At 30.1% G+C, this 5,216-nt stretch overlaps 1 non-coding gene across 1 annotated transcript; it reads left to right on the plus strand.

Moving 5' to 3' along the window:
• Window positions 1-1,874: 1,874 nt before the first annotated feature.
• Window positions 1,875-1,946, plus strand: Trnas-gga (transfer RNA serine (anticodon GGA)). The gene has a single exon. It is a non-coding gene; the product is annotated as a tRNA-Ser (tRNA).
• The last annotated feature ends 3,270 nt before the right edge of the window (window positions 1,947-5,216 follow it).

The raw sequence follows: 5,216 nt of genomic DNA on the forward strand, positions 1-5,216 counted from the left end.
CGACTTTACTAAAAGATAGTTCATTCGATTACATGAAATCAATCCCAACTCAAGAATATCAGACACAAAAAATCATAGCATGTGATCTGTCTTTAAAAAGACAACCAAATGCAACGGTGGCACTGAAATTCTCGCGTTAGAGATTCCATCGTAAATCACGAGGGAAAACCTCGTGATACTATCCCGACATCGTAAGTATTTGGGTTTACATTTAGTTTACTCTCAAAACTAATACCAAATTCTGACTTGATATTTTAAATTTTAAATAAAACTAAAATACTAAATATGTACTAACTCGATATGTTACTGATTTACTAATTGTGGTATTTTCTTTCTATTGACTTCCTCCTTTAATATGGGTAACCACATCCTACTGCATTCTACTGAGAAATTTGCGACACAATTGGTTTCATTTAGCATAATTAGAGCCGCTTCTTTGATTTTTCTCTTTTTACTATCTGCTTATTTTAGGACTATACTTGAATCTCTCCACTGAACTCTATGTTCATTATCCCATGCGTGTTGACATATTTGAGATCTATCAAATTCTCTATTTTTTATATAAGACTGATGTTCATTTACTCTAACGTCTAATGGTCTTGACGTTTCACCTATATAAAATTGTTCGCATTCACAAGGTATTTTATAAATACAATTCTTTGTTCTTTCTTGTTCACTGTTAGGTTTAGTTTTAGATAGAATAGATCTCAATGTGTTTGTTGTTTTGAATGTTGTTGATATGTTGAATTTATTTCCTATTGTTTTAAGTTTCTCGGATAGTCCTTTTCATATGGTATTGACATTTTCCTCGTATTATTTCTTGTGAATGTTGTAGGATCCCGTTCTAAGTTGTTCTGGTTTTCCCTCGTGATTTACTATGGAATCTCTAACGCGAGAATTTCAGTGCCACCGTTGCATTTGGTTGTCTTTTTAAAGACAGATCACATGCTTTGATTTTTTGTGGCGGATATTCTTGAGTTGGGATTGATTTCATGTAATCGAATGAACTATCTTTTAGTAAAGTCGTCCCAGGAACGCAACTCATCATTATTGGCAATATCATTTTAAAGTCGTCTATTTTAAAATGTATAATACGTGTCTGAATTGCCGATATAAATGAGTCAGATAAATAAATTATTAGAAGAATTTTTTACTAAGCAACAACATTTTTGTTTATTTAGTATTATTTTGTATTTTGACAAGGACACCCGACTTGGGCGTCGAAACGTTAATAAAATCATTTTTAGGTAAAATTGTGGCTTATTTCCCATTTGAATATACTTGTTTATCACTAACGTATCGTCGTGCTATCATACTATATTCAACAAAAGCTTCGTATGACCTTTTATTAAATATCGCAAATCAGTTTGGCTGATTTGGCTGCAGATATATGTTTAAGGAATCCCTTTGTGGGACTAGATATATGACATTTTTCAAGCATTACATCACATTCATGGTAAATCGTTGGTATATAGGGATATTAAACTATACAATGTTATGGTAAGTACATGGCAACTATTTCAAATTAACCGATTTTGTCCCTTTGTTTGATGTAATATAATATGTATAGAATGTAATCATTATTTACATTTTTAAAGTTATACTGCTTTAGGCGCAATTGGGAGTGAATTTTTATTATTTTGCGCGCATGCGCACACAGACAGCATGGAGTGTTATGTATGTATTAGTGCAACAAGGTGTGGAAAAAATATATTACTGTTTTTAGTAAATATATTTATTATAATTTTTGTATCTTTGGATTTTTCAACCTCGGGAATAAGAAAATAAGTAATATTTAAAGTATTTTTATACTTCGTTTGGTCTATTTGACACTATGTCTGAGAAATCTTGTAGTCCACATCCGCACAAGCAAAAGGAGCATAGCTCAGTGGTAGAGCGTTGGACTGGAGATCAAGAGGTCCCCGGTTCGAATCCGGGTGTTTTCTGTTCTTTTAATTTTTGGTATTGTTTTAATAAAAATTTTTGGAAAGTACTAAGTAAAAATTAGTTTAATCTTTAAATAAAATATAAATACTGTTCGAAAGTATATTTATTCCGTTGAAATCATATAATAGAAATATAACTTCTTACGTGTGTAAAAATTACACACACATTCTTTTTTTTATACAATAGTTATATTTAATTACTTACTTAATTTTTGATTATTATTATATTGTAAAAATAAAACTAATAATAAATTTGATTGATTTTTTAATCATTTATAAGATTTAAAATAAGAAAAGATAAAAAGTTAGGGATCTAATTAAATAAAAAAAGTTCCCACTGGTAGGAATTCGAAGTCATTCGCGGTCAACTTAAAATATAAATAGACGCGAAGATATGTGCAGTTTTTAGTGACTTTAATCTAAAGGAGTTTATTATAAAATAACATTGATTTTTCTAGCATTTTCTTTACAATTTCATCACATCTTCTCACCTTTTAAACATTCCATGGATTTCTACAAATGTTTAAAAATCGAAATTATATACTAAATTTACATTCAAGATGCAATAGAAATAAACAAACCAAGACACGTTAAATGCTACTAGGAGCACTATCGATAGAATCATAATTTACAATGTATAAACTTTGGAAATCATGATTTAGGATTTACAATGTATAATATACACTGTAAATTATGGTTCGGGATTGCTCCTATTAGCATTTAATGTGTCTTGGTTTATTTATTTCTACTGCATCTTGATTTTAAATTTAGTATAGTGCGGTTCAGTTATTCTCAAGCTGTTATAAAGAAAATGTAAAAAATAAACTGACGTGTATTAAACGTCATTTAAGGTTTACATATCGACAAATGTCCCGGACACACTGCGTGACTTGTTACATTAGGCTTTTATAAGATTAGATTATATTTTTAAACTTTTTAAAAATGGCATGCATAATAAATAAATCATTAATTTATACAATAAGTCAGGAGGGATTGGTAGAGAACATTATTAATTATATGTTAAATTTGTAACTTGCCAAACCTAGAGAGCATAGAACCAACAGAAAATTTTAGAATACAAGAACTACAGAAAAAGGAAAAAAGAAGAAAGTTCATAAAATAATTACAAAATCAAAATTTTCTTACCGATGACGAAAATATTAATGACAAAACTTAAAACAAAAATTATCAACTTCCACAGAAGATGACATAATTCAATGGAAATGTCATAATAAAGACAGCAAAATAATTAAGCTAAATTGATTAGCTTTGTTAAGATCAACCACTATTTCATTATAATCAATTATTCTAATAAAAATTATGAGATAATCCAAAATCATATGATATAAACTACGCATAAATAAATTACATAAATTACGCATTACTATTATTATTAAGAATCTGTGCAGTTACTTGACTACCAGATTTAGATTTAAATTCATTTTTTATCATAACAACTAAAATTATTTATAGCTACATTTACAACTCATAAAAAAGGATTTATTTTTGAATATGCATTTATGTGCCTGAGACAAGAGGATTTTTTACAAAAATACTGCATCCGCGAATAAATTTGTGCATATAAATGGGTAAACGTCATATGCAGAAACTATTTTAGATTTTGTTTTGGTTTGCATGAGTTCAGTTGTTATTTTGATATATATATTTTAATACAGCGTACGTGGCGCAGGTAAAAATCGCAGATCGTTTGGGTTAATCCAAAAACACTTTTTTCTTCTTCCTGCATTTTGCAGGAAAAAAGTTAAAGAGTGCATTTTGTTGGGACCAACATTTAAATTTTAACTTTAAATTAAAGAGGTGGATAAGATCCTTGATAGTCCGAGCTATTTTTCAAAATTTGAAATTTTTTCGAGCCGTAAATTAAACAAATATTTAAAAAGTGTAAAAAGTTATTAAATTTTTCTCTTTCTATTTAGATTTCACGAAATTTAAAGTGCCTTTAAGTAGCCTTTACTAATTATTCAGGATACTTCGATTCTTCATCATCCTTGCATCTTTTTCTCGGACGGTCTACTGATCGTCTACCTTCTCTCAAAAAATACTGTCTGTAACACTCTGTCTTCCTATAAACTTACCACATGACCTGCCCATCTTAAAAATTAGCTTTTATATGTCTGCCAATGCTTTAAGTACCATACAACAGTCACCAATTCAGCTTTGCGGCGCCTTCTCTACTCTCCTGTCAATTCATCTCTTTGAATGCCAAATATCATTCTGAGAACTTTCCTTTCAAATACCAGCAGCTTATTTATTTACCATATAGAGTCCATGTTTGACTTCCATATGTAACCATTGGCCGAATAACTGGCATGTACCGTCTTAATTTAGACTGTCTTTTTAGCAACTTCGATCTAAATAATGATGATAGTGAGTGATTACCGCCCGTAGATATTTAAACTCTTTTACTACTTCGAGTTGTTGGTCATTAATGGTTATGTTCTGCCTAACTCTTGGTCTTGGATATTTGGTTACTAGTATCTATTGCGTCTTCTCTTCATTTATTCGAAGGTCCAGACTACCTGTTTCTTCCTCGAGTTGTGAACACACCACTCTCACGTCTCTTGTAGAATGTGCGACTGCACCTAGATCATTAGCGAAGGTTTTGATCCTTTAATCACAAATCCCCCTATCCGCTTCGATGATATTTTAATTATTACATATTCTGAGGCCAAATTGAATAGCAACGGTGATAAGAGGTGTCCTTTTCTAAGTCCTGATGTTACACTTAGTCCTTTATATTTGTTGTCAGAAGAGACATTTTTAAACACAGAAATTAAAAGTAGTTCAGGTACATTTATGGATAGCCACATGTGGTTCGCGAGCCACAGTTTGGCCACATCTGAATTAAAATATGGAATAAATTTTTTTATTTCTGAAATAGACGACTTTAAAAAAACCCATAAAAACGTCAATTTTAATGTTTAAATGACCATGAATTGCTATAATATGTGCAATATACAATAAAATTATAAGAAATTATAATACAATACAATACAATACAATACAAAAAGTTTATTTTGCCAAAAAAAAACAGAATATTACAATATACAACAGAGAATATACAAAACTTTTTAGACAAAAAAGGATCTTCTCACGATTATAAAACCGATTACAAAAAGTCCACCACAAAGGTAGACCTTTGCGAAAAGACCCCAATGAGAAGTAATATTTAATATAAGACAAAAGAAAAAATTAATAAACTAAACCAAAACTGAACTGTGTTGAAGGAGAAGGGCATTAACAAATCAA

The sequence above is a fragment of the Diabrotica virgifera genome, chromosome 10 (assembly GCF_917563875.1).
Source record: "Diabrotica virgifera virgifera chromosome 10, PGI_DIABVI_V3a".
Lineage (NCBI taxonomy): Eukaryota > Metazoa > Arthropoda > Insecta > Coleoptera > Chrysomelidae > Diabrotica > Diabrotica virgifera.